Genomic DNA, 12,802 nt, shown 5'->3' with positions numbered 1-12,802 from the left:
ATAAGCTGGTACCTCAAAGGGGATGAAGAGGCACAGTGATACGTTGCTTACTGTATGCAGTCCTGAGCAAGTTAAGGACTGTTCTAAGTTACATCAGATTTCCAGCCACAACAAGGAGCCAGCAGAGCTTTGTGAAAGCTTGGTCACCTCTGTTCTAAAATATATACCCACATCCTGCCTTCTTGTAGTAGATATTATTCAACAGAAATTTGGCAAATGCATGCACACACACACACTCATGCACACAAGGCCTCAGCAACCCAAATGACTAGTGACACTTTCACGATCCCTTTCTTGGCCATGCAGATGTAATTAAACAACATTGTTCCCCAGAGTTTAGTATATTGTTATTGATATCATCAATATCTTAGTTCAGACACCAGGCTGCAAATAAATCAAGACCACGTTACTTTATATACCATTAAATAATTAATAGAAAATAAGTCATTAAACAAATAAAAAAAAAGAAAGGAAACCTCACATGAAACCCTATGATCTCTTAAGGTAAGCAGCTCTGGGCTTTGCTCTGTATTACTAAATTAATATACTGAAGAGTTCTAACACTATGATTACAGCATCTATTATCAAAATCCATGCAAAAGGAGACAAAATTTTTCTTAGTACTGAATTCTATCAGCAATTAAACTAGGTTTTTTTGAAACAGCAAGATGAATTACATTAGTGACCCAGCATCTGCCAAGTAATGCAACACATTATGGAGTACCTGAATTATTCATAAGCTTGAAAAATACTGTAACTCCTTCCAAAAGGCAAGAAAGACCCCCACTAATAATCATATCCTACCAACAAAGGAGGTCAAGAAAGTTAGCAGAAGTTACCCTAATGTTTTTGGTGGGTAAACAAATAAAAAAAAACCTAAACAGAAATTAAACTTTGACCTCTCACTTTTTTTTTTTTGTTTCAACCTTTTTCACTTAACCCAAACATGGCCAGAATCATACACTGCCACTTTGTGCTCTCAGCTGAACAAATTATTACAATGTATTAGTACACTCTATTACTTAATATTAGTCTTCTATTTCGCTGTATCACTGAAGCTGTGGTTGCCTCCAGAAAACATTCACCTTTCTCCTCCAGGCTCAAAATCTTCCATTTTTCACCTTGCCTTTTCACCTTGCTTTAAGTAGGAAATTTCAGTCATCCCTCTTCTCATAGCAGAGAACCCAGTGCTGCCCCAATGAAATACCTACACCCCAGGACCTGCCTGGCTCTTACTTCCTCTGAACTGCCCGGGCCTGCCGAGCGATGGCCTTGCTCATCACTTTTTTCTTTTCCTCTCTTCTCCTCTTGCATTGATTTCTGCTCTCTGCGTTCAACTTACAAGTTTTCATTCCGGAGTGCTTTGTTTCTTCTTTATTGATTTCACACATTCAGCTTCTCTTTGGGGAACAGTCTCCCAACTACCATCTGACTGGCATTTTCCATTTCCTCCTTTCAGTCTTCCTAAACCCCACTTAATCTGAACACTAACTTGACTTAACACACAAAAGAGAAGCCAATGCCTTCTTTTAACAGAGATCGTAATATGAAGTTTTAAACCTGTTCTTTCATTTTATTTGCACAGGGTAGGCTAGGTTAAAGCCTGAGCAAATAAATTATGCTGCTCCTTTGAATATCTGCCTAACCCTATGTATATGGAGTGTATTATAAGTAAAAAGTTACTTCAAAGTTTTGGGTATGGATATAAAGACAAAAATCTAGAGGGTCCTGCTATTTGATTTAAATATGTTTTATTACTCAAAAATATTTGTTCTTCGTATACACATATATACATATACACGGGGTGGAATTAGCAATGAATACACTAGTCTTGTTCCCACGGTGATTGAAGTAGATGATGATAAAAAGTGAAGATAAAAACTCTGTACTTAAGTACAAATAGTAAAAGATTTTTCACCTATATGAATAAAATATAAAGAAGAAAACGAGAAAGGGATCACAATGGAGTAAAAATGGTATAGAATTTAGGATTATGCTGAAAATATTGAATGCAGGGATGAAGATGGATAACAGGAGTAAAAATTAGACATTATCAGTGTTGTGGTTTAGCCCCAGCTGGCATCTAAGCCCCACACAGCCACTCGCTCACTCACCCCCAGTGGGATGGGGAAGAGAACTGGAAGAGTAAAAGTGAGAAAACTCGAGGGTTGAGATAAAGACAGTTTAATAGGTAAAGCAAAAGCTGTGTGTGCAAGCAAAGCAAAGCAAGGAATTCATTCACTCCTTCCCATGGGCAGGCAGGTGTTCAGCCATCTCCAGGAAAGCAGGGCTCCATCACGCGTAACGGTTACTTGGGAAGACAAACGCCATCACTCCGAACATCCCCCACTTCCTTCTTCTTCCCCAGCTTTATATACTAAGCATGACGCCATATGGTGTGGGATATCCCTTTGGGCAGTTGGGGTCAGCTGTCCCAGCCGTGTCCCCTCCCAGCTCCTTGTGCCCCCCCAGCCTCCTCGCTGGTGGGGTGGGGTGAGAGGCAGCAAAGGCCTTGACTCTGTGTGAGCACTGCTCAGCAGCAACTGAAACATCCCTGTGTTACCAACACTGTTCCCAGCACAAATCCAAAACACAGCCCCGTACTAGCTACTATAAAGAAAATTAACTCTATCCTAGCCAAAACCGGCACAATCAGTTATCTTAATTATACATATCTTCAGATAGAAGAAAAGCTCAAGAAGATTAAGCTGATGGTAACAGGACAGCCTCCAGCCCAAATTCTGAAAGAAAAGGAACAGGGTATTTCAAGTAGCAAGATCGCTACCTTGTCCTATAGGCACAGGAGAGAGTAGAACAGTATAGAGCGGCATAGTCGGAGAAGAGAAAGCAATCTGAGCAACAGATGGTCAGTAAGCCTGACTTCAATACACTTTTCAATAATGTGTATGTTTTTAGAGGAAGTTTTCAGAGAAAGTATATTTAAAGACACGCAGGTCAAGGGAGGATGAGAAGGTAGATCACACTAGATCAATACAATAGCTTTCTTCAAGGTTCTGGAGTTTCTAAGACATTGGGAATGTGACAGACCTCACATATCTGAAAGTTCAGAAAAGCATTTTTCACATGGTGCCACATGGGAAATCATTACTCAGTCTACAGAAAATTAGGATTAATATCAAAAATATTAGGTCAATAAGAAACTAAAGGGAAAATGAAAGTGCTTAGTGTTGAAAAGTTTCAGGCTAGAGGGAAGCTATTAAGAGAGTTCCTCAATGATCAGTCTTGGGAGAAATCTTGTTATTTTCACAATGACCTTGGCCAAAGTGTCAGTACTATATTGGTGAAATCTTATGATAATTCATTTTTGGGGAGATAATCAATACCGAGAAGCATTAGGATAGCCATATGCAAAGAACTTGATGACCTTGAGAATACAAATAATATAAATGAAATTAAAATCTATCACACATATGGCAAGGCCATCCCCCTAGGGACTAATAAAAACATTTCTTCCATAAGCCAGAAGTTCATCAGCTGAAAATGACTGAAGTGGACAAGGATCAGTCATAGGATTTAAGTATGACTTGTTAGCGTTATATGCAACTCTAAGCCACATCAAAGAAGATTTTTCAGGAGAGAAGGAAATACTGATGCTATTGTAAAGATGTGGGGGAAATCTAATCATCGGAATCTCTAATACGCCACAGAATCCTGTTCACTCATGTTAAAGAATGATAAGCTTAAATTGGAAGAGGTGCAGAAAAGAGGTGCCAACATGATCAGAGAAATGGAAAATCTATCTGTCAAAAAAAGACTAAAAGTGCTTAAGTATATCTGGTCTGCTGAAATGAAAGCCGAGAGAAAATATGCCAGGGAACTGAACAGTGAAGGAGGAAAAAAAAAATTCAGTCTAGGGGCCACCACTGGCACAAGAAAAAATGAATATAAGATGGCTATAAATAAAGTTATACTGTAAATTAAAAAATAAAACATATCTAAACATTAGAACAATGAGAATGTGGAACAGCCTTGGAATAGAAGAAATGGATGCAGCTCCCACCCCCTCCCCAGACTAACAACTAGCTGCACCATGCTTTACAACCTCATAAGGTGGACCAGTATAAAGTGCTACTTGAAACAGTAAGGAACTGGAGTTGGCAACCGAAGAGATCCCTAGCCATCTTACATTTCCAAAATTCCTTAAACAGCAACTAGCATTTTTCAGGAGCAGCCATATCTGTTTACAGAATCATACACTGTTTTCCCATAGACTAAGCGTGATAATTAAAACAATCTATTTAACTTTTTCAGGAATTCACTATTGCATGCCCCTGAGACATTTGTGATCTTTCCACTTCAACTACATTTTATTACTGAGCTGTTACGTGACATTTTCATATACTTGAATACCAAGTCTGCCTTAAATAAAGCAAAATACATAGGAAAAAGACCATCTAGCACCAGCCATGAAGAACTCCATTTTTCAGATCACAAATCTGTAACTTACCCTCTTCTCAATATATATATATACATTCCTACTTGTTTAAAGACAATAATTTTGCAGGCATAATACTTTTGCTTTGTTTTTTACATAACTATTCAGACATAGTATAAAAGATGCACTTCGTTGATGCAGTCTGAATGAATAGAGGGAAAAAAGAGCTTTCGTAACGCTGCTGCATATCTTTCGTTAACAGCCACTTTCCAGAACAGGCTCACACATGCGATTTATTCCTAAGGAGGTAAGAACTGACAAAAGTCAAGTATTTCTTTTTTGTAAAGAAAGAGTCTAATCTAACTAGATACATGAATTTAGACAGTTCAATTATCATAGACCCTTGTGAAGGGATATTTAAAGAGCAGTAACCTTTTCATTTGTCTGAATAGAAGTGACTGAGGAGCAAAGAGGAATAAGTGTCAGCGAGACCTTGGCAGTCCTTTCTTTTATGATAAGGTCAGGACTCTTTATTGGACCAAATGAAGAGCCAAGAACTGGCTGGGAAAGCCATCGTAGGAGATGCTTGATAAGGAATTTTCAAAGCTAAGTTAGTAATACAGCTGTTGACTGAACAGCATCCTGGCTAAGCGTCCCCAGCTCAGCATCTGGGCCGTTACAGAACAGTACACCTTCCCACCCTGTACGTTTTGCACTGCCGTATTACTGGAGCATTTACCAGCTCGTGCTGCTCACAGCTCCAGGCACCTGACTGAAAGGGCTGTAAACTGCTCCCAAAATTAGTTTCCAAATTCATATACTATCATTAGACATCATTCTTTTAAGTCAACTGCATAATTCTCAGCACAAACCTGTCCTTTAGATTTCAATTGCCTGTCACAATGATTGCTTCTTTTATTTGTAAGTTATTTAAACTTTATTTTAAATAAATCCATAATAAACCACCTATATCAAAAGCCAAACAGATGGTGAGAAAATATACTGTTACCGGTAGTGATAGTTAGAGCTTGTTTTGACCCTAGCATAATGTAAATGAGAAAAGGTAACATTAATTGCAACATCAGAGATCCACTATTTGTACACAAATACGAAAGAAAGAATAAACAACTATGTACAAATGACTTCATTCAGAAAACAATTATCTGGTTGACTATACACAAGTATACTCTGTCTCCAGTACTGCCCTGCAACAAACAGATATTCAAACTTGTGCCTCTATTATTAGTACGACAGTTATTTTTCAGTACTCCCTCACTGCAGTGAAGTTACACAGGATTTATACGTGTTAAGGGATAAAAGAACACAGCTCGGTGCCTCCAGCTCAACCTGCTCTGAATAAAACGTTGTTCGCTCTCTTTTATCACAAAACTTGCAAAAACCATTTGGACTCGGCTTACAGACGCATCCATCCTAGAGAGCTTCATGTAGGTCTAGGATGCGTGCGCCGAGTTTAATGAAAGACATTCTGCTCTAGCAGGGTTCAAGGATATGTATTAACAGCTATGCTGCGGTCACCGTGCTACCTGCAAAGGCAGAGCTATAAATGCCTCTGTTTACACTCAATTGGCTTCATTTCTGCTACCCAAGATATGGCCTGCCCCGTGCCCATTGACATAAGTGGCATCATGGAATTGTTGTGCTCTTGCTGTGCTTTTGCACCATCCAAGTGCAAAACCTACCATCATTCCCAATTTCTCTCCCACCTTCAGGCTTTTCTGCATCAGTCTAGGCAGAATCTGATGAATTAGAGTTTTTGTGAGCTCATTTGCGAGCTGAAAAGTACAGATTGTATTTTTAAACATGGAGCCCTCCGGAATCCACTTCCTGTTCATTCATTTTTTTTGTATTTGGTCTGAACGCTACCTTCAAGGTAATTCACATCTCATCACCAGCCATCTTGAACAGCTGGCTTGCAAGTGCAACATATGACTTTGATCCTAGATCCCTAGAAATGCAGAATGATTAAAAAAATCACTTTGATAACTGAACCCCAAATTTACATTTAAATGAGATATTACTTGAAAAAATAACTATCTCATGTTACTCTAAAACTATTAAAATGTTCAGTTTTAGAGCTTGCCTTCTTTGATGTAGCTCTTGAGTATTGACTTTGATCAATGCTCAGCTGTTCCATTTATTAAAATCTGCCATTTCATCTGCAAAATTTGTACTTGTTTAGTATTGCAGTTTCATCAAGATCTCTTTAAAAGAAAAGGTGTTGGATAAATATAATCTTAGGCACAATATACTGCTCAGTGATTTCCCTAGAAATCCTTAGATCATTATTGCTGAGCAAAATGACTAGAGAATTGCATTTACTTCCGTTGTCACTTAAGCGTTCTTATTTCTGGCACTTTCTAATCAGCTAATTGGTTCCGTCCTTGTTGGGCTCTGCAAAAGCAGTCTACGTAGCAAACTATACAAAGTGAGCAGCTGGTCGCATCATGTTACCGTACACTGCTTCACCTCCCAAACGAGATTTATCTCCCTGATTCCAATCTGTCGTATGATTTTGGGGAAAAAAACAAAAAAAATATTTTTTTTGTTTACTAAGAAAGATGTGTAAATCATAAACATAGAACAATTTCCAGTGAATGTGGAAACACTGAGAACGTGTTGAGTATTCGCATTTTTCTCAGGATGGTGGGAAAGTAATTTGTTTCTTTCCTGGGCCCGTTAAATAGATGATGTTGTTATCTCAGGTGACATGTCAGCAGAAAGCCAACATGCAGTAGAGGCAGTACACAATACTAATGAAACACTCCAGAGGCAAATCTGGTATACACTGTCACTAATTCAAAGTTTATGGTAGGTTTTCTTATCAGCGAAGCCACCTTTTCCAATTTCTCTTTCTCTACTGGCTTTATCCATATTAAGCTCAAAGGAACAAGAAAGCTCTCGGACACGGCTTGCTGAATATTGGCATGATTAATACTTGCTCCCTGACAGCTGTTTGAATTGAGGTGTCCCCTCATTGTAAACAGCCTGGACTCTGTTCACACTGAGGTTTGGCTTTTGAGAAAGGACTTCTCGTACGCAGAAGGGGATGGCAGGAGAGAGGGGCTGCAAAACCATTCTCCACACTTGCCCTACTTTCTATAACAGCTTTTGTGCCACAAAAGTAGTCTGTGCAGTCACGGTCAGGATTACAGCACCGGGGATTTTTAAATAATGCTAATTCTGAATTAGCATCGGGTGCCAACAATTTATTCCATATTAAAAAAGGTGCTGTTTACGTGCCTATCAAGAGGCAGCTCCAGCTGAAACACAAGTGGGGCCCCATTGGTTATGCATGACAGCACAAGTGCCAATAATTAAAACAGTTTTCAAAGAAAAAAAAATCTCTTCAACTAATTGCAGACCTGTGGCCTGAAGGTCACCAAAGATTTCTAAACAAATCTAAATTGTCTTTTTAATGTAGTCATCACAGCATCTCCATGATGAAGGCAAGTATTGTTGCCATTTCCACAGGAGATTGACAGGAAAAGGTGATGGCATGAGGTGAACAGATAATGTGTCATAGCAATCCCTAGTACTTATAAGCAAGAGTGCTTTTGTTCACACCTCTCCGTTCAACCAGAATGTATCTTCTGCTATTTATCTTGCCAAAAGGTGTAGCAGTTGCCCGGGTGGATTAATGGGGAGGAGCCCTATGCCAAAAGAAGCTGTTTCATTGACCCTGTCCTCTCCTATTCCCTGTAAATGCAAATTGGTTGCCGTTCACTACCTACTGCAGCCATCTACCACCATGACTTCCTTGAAATTAGCCGGAACCCATGAGTACCTAGGACAATGCTTGGAAATAACCCACGAGATGAAGGTTAGCTCTCTAGTAATTAATTCAATGTGTGCTGTTTACACCAGAACTCACAAGAAACCTCCAACTTGAACTACTGGTGCTCATCTCGAAGAGTATCTTCACATAACAGAAGGAATTAAACATTTTTAAAGAACGCTTACATTAATTATAGCAATTCACAGCAGTGGGCCCTAAAATATAGTCTCAGCCATGCAATTACAGATCTTGATTTGATTTTTTTTTTTCCCCCCTCAAGAAGCTGCTGATGGGTTGCAGTGCCTGACTTTCCATGATATAAGCAAGACTGATTTTCCGTGGCTCTAAAAAGCCAAATCTCTTCAGGGAGACAATGTTTCTTCCTATTGCATCTCCTTTTCCTCTCACCATATCACGTGCGCACTTCAGAAGCACAAGACACCTTCCTGTTTTGTGCTGAATCGCGTTTTTTGCTCAATTTCTAATCAGCCATTTGTTAAGGGAACAGCAAAAGCACACCAAGAGAGCAGCTGTTCCCTTGCTGTTGCAAATGTGCAGCTCCCTGGGCAAATACTGTTTGAGGCGCTACCCAGAAGTGGCTGCTAACATCCACTAAGACCTCCCCGCACCCCAAACTAAATGCTTCTCCTCTGGGATAACTGCATGATCTGGCATGATTAACTGAAGTCCTATCAGCATATTGTTTAATATAGGTGTTAACCTCATGAAAACCCAGAATGCTTTCCAAAGATGTGAATTTAAGAAGAGTATAATCTAAAGACACAGACGTTTTCAAAAATATAATACAGTTATTTTTTAAAATAGTCTACATATTTTGCAGCAGAGGTTACTTTACTATTTGGTGATTTTCATGCTATTATAAGCACCAAAACATTTGGTAACAGAATATAATTAACAAAATTACATGTAATACCTAGGGGTAGATATAGCCACTAAGGTAAGCAAAAGCAGAGTGTTTTCTAAACCACAAGTCAAAGGTACAGGACATATTAAGTAATGGACACAAAACCAGGATAATTCAAAATTAAAACGGAATATCTAGGCTGATACTCCTTCATCTCATGACACCTCGTAACACTTCAACAGTTTTTCAATAAGCAATGTCTATTAAATCTGATTTCCTCAGTACTCTAAATTTTGTTACAAAAAAAAGGGGGGAGGGAAGAATCAGGTTTAGATGAAAGTGCTCAAACATACACGGATATAAATATAGGTTCTAAATGGAAGTTGTTGGTGTGCTGCTTCTTTAACGTACCACCAGTTGAGCATGCTAAAATATAAGATCCTGAGTACAGTCAGTGACTTCAAGGGACGTTTCAAATAAGAACTGTTCCCAGGGTTTTTCAAATAAAATAGCTTATTCCCTTTCAAGAAAGAAACCTGCCTTTTTGTGCTTCGCTCCAGTGAAGACCCCTTGTGTCGGCAGAGCTCCACCACAGACCAAGAGATATGGCCATACAGATTAATCGGAGTTATCTTGGTCCAAACCTCTGCTACTCAAGAAATGAAACATTCATACAGCTATTCAATTCCCAAAGACGACATATGATCCTCCATTTTAAAAAACTAATGTGGAAGATGAGAACAGTGTTCATGTGAATAGCATTTTTTACCAGAGAGATACTATTTACCTGGATACCTTCTGATTATTTTGCTTAGTACTTCAACTGCGCTTAAAATTAATACTTCTGGTGGTGTTTATAAAGAAGCTTTTTACAGAGTATGTTTTACAGTAAAGTATCTCTAGAATAAAAGCTAGGTAACCATGTTGCCACTGTGAAAATTGCCCAAGAAATTATCTAATAATGGCTTTAGTTTGTATTATTGTGCAAAAAACTGAGTAAAACAGAAATTAGACAGCTTTTAATGAGAATTTAAGCATTTCCACTGTATTTTCTGCAGTTTTTAACCTAGTCATCAAGCAAAAGTATTTGAACGGTATGTAGCTTTTTCCTAATTTGGTTTATTTGATAGCAGTAGGTCGTCAAAGTTATAAATTAAATATGCATAAGTAGAAAGCAAGATATTGAATAGTGAAATATCTGAAATGTCAAGTTAAATCACAATAATAATTCACTGTAGGACTCGAATCCACATGCATTTTGAATTTAATGAAGTAAACTTACATTATTACCTACATAATTGCTGCTATTGATAATTACAGTGAATTATAAATTAAAATAACTCGTTTCACTGAGACAAGACAGACTTGAGACTGTTAAAAGGAATACTTTGTACCTAGAAAAAAAAAAAAAAATCAGTCACCTATACAATTCTGTATCGCCAGATATCACAAACAGAAAGCAGTTACGCTAATTGCTAGTATTTAGCGTTACGTTATGTATGGCAAACCTGTACTTAAATATCTATTTCTAGAGTAATTACATGTGAGAAGGCTGTAATTGCACACGTCTAGCACGGCGTGGTCGATGTCCCAGGTGACGGCCTCCTCCGGCATCCTTAGGCGGTGCCGGGATGGCACCGCTCAGCCAAGCGCTGCCGTGAGAGGCTGCAGCCCAGCATCTGGTACGGGTAGGGCCCGCCTTAGGGGAACTCATCACGCCAGTGCGCCGAGGGGCCCCGAGCGACACGAGCAGAGCCGTCCCCAGTCGGAAAATGCCGCCTCTGCCTGGAAAGCCATCCTGCCTCCCCTGGGAAGCCGCAGGTGATGCACCGGGAAGGGGCAGGAGCGCGGGGCAGCTGGAGCAGCTGCCGGGGTGCTCTCCCCCCCCACCTCCCCAGCAGCAGAAGGGGACTCCACCAGATGTTGGCAGCTCTGCTCCTCCCTCCCCACCCTTCTCTCATCAGCACGAGGGCACAGGCCCTTCATCTTCAGGCAGGAAATATAATTTTTATCTATGTACTAGAAGGCCTTGCGTGAGTCTGCATGAGACTAAAATCACAATTTTTTCCACCTACACCAGCTGATATAATGAAGGAGAGAATCAGCCCCCTAAAGCAAATGATACTATGCCACCTTCAGTGCGAGGGATATACATAAAATCTAAAATACATTCTATCTGAGTGAGAATATAAATAAAATTATGCAAAGTATATGCTCGTGACACAAAGTAATTTTTTGTGGTAATTTGAGTGGGAATGTTGCCTAGGCAATAGCCTGTAGGGTAAGGACACAGAACTAAAAAGCCTCCTTGGAAAAGGCAAAAAAGTATGATAAATTACAGCTGTGGGAAGTTTACTGAGTTCTGGCACTGTTCCTGTTGACCTATAATCTGGTCTGGCTGTCATTCTTGCTCTGATACCCATTTGGCACAGAGACTGAAAAAACAGCAGCGTGTTCTTTATGTCGCGGACCATGCCTGGGCATAAATCTCACCCACAGTTCTCTGAAAACCCCAGTTCTCTGCCATGCAAAACTCATGCTTGTTTTCTGGAGTTTATTAATGAAACATACAACAATAACCAAACATGAGCTGAAGTATTCTCCTCAGCTCTCCTAAATAACTCCCATCCTAAAACCTGGTTAACTTGAGTATGTCTCTGTGAAGAGACTCAGACCCATTTGCTGCATAACCCAGCAGAAGACAAACAACTCCTCTGACACAGCACGAGCCAGGAGCATCCACATATACTAACAAGATGAAATGTTTTAGACAAACATCACTCCCTTGTTAGAGAAACTGTGCATTGGGTCAAGTGATTCGCCTTTTTGGGAAGCTGCAAAAGTTATTCTACTTCGATGTCTACCTCTGTTACTCCTCCGAAATAATCACTCAAGTTTAATGAAATATTTAAACTGTTTCAAACATTTAGGCCATTTCATTATTATTTAAGATGGGAAATGATGGTTAAGAGCAGCAGCTTTAAATCTGGGGAAGATTATATACTAGGTCAAGCTCAGTAATAGACAAAATTGTATACACTGACCATTACCTAATTTTAGTTACAAGTCTTAACAGACACACATACATATGATGAATTAAAATACTAATTGTATTTGCATTGTATTTCAACAAAGCATATTATATAGTAATACTAAATTCTTGACAGTCCAGTGACCCATGTTGAAAAGGCTGGCTTTTGCCGCCTCTGCTATTTATGTGAAGAGTATTATATAAATTGGAAAATCAATATAAAATACTACTCATTTAATGAATGCTATTAAAAAAAAGAGCTAAAATACTCTTCGGGAGTTTTGTAAATAGGACTGATGGGTGGTAAAGAGCAGGAATCAACAAGTGAACAATGTCAACACCTGCACTTCAGGCTCCCTTTACAGTCAGAAAGGAATAAACAAATTCAGATGATGGTTCTTTTGGCTTAGTTCAGGTGTCTACTTTAGGTTAAGAGCAACTGACTTTAGAAGTGAATGTTTCTCTCCTCTGACTATAAAAACAGATGCTAGATCACAGTCTGATGGTTGTAATTGTAGATATCCAAAAGGTAAGTTGAATTCCACTCACTGTTTCCAGATGATAGCAAAAACCCCACCCCAAGACACAACACCCCCTCTGTCCCTGAGAAATTTCAAAAAATATTATCAATAAGGAGCACTTATTTAGTTTAAAGAGCAAGACTTAGGTGCAATAAGATGACACCATTTCCTGCAAAGAGGAGAGAGATAAAAT

At 39.2% G+C, this 12,802-nt stretch overlaps 1 protein-coding gene across 12 annotated transcripts in view; it reads right to left on the bottom strand.

Annotated features, from left to right (window-relative positions):
• Nucleotides 1-12,802, bottom strand: part of SYT1 (synaptotagmin 1) — a 360,596-nt gene that overhangs the window by 293,462 nt on the left and 54,332 nt on the right. The gene's annotated exons all lie outside the window — the stretch shown is intronic.

The sequence above is a fragment of the Mycteria americana genome, chromosome 1, assembly GCF_035582795.1.
Source record: "Mycteria americana isolate JAX WOST 10 ecotype Jacksonville Zoo and Gardens chromosome 1, USCA_MyAme_1.0, whole genome shotgun sequence".
Taxonomy (NCBI): Eukaryota; Metazoa; Chordata; class Aves; order Ciconiiformes; family Ciconiidae; genus Mycteria; species Mycteria americana.
This window is presented reverse-complemented; position numbering and strand designations above follow the sequence as displayed.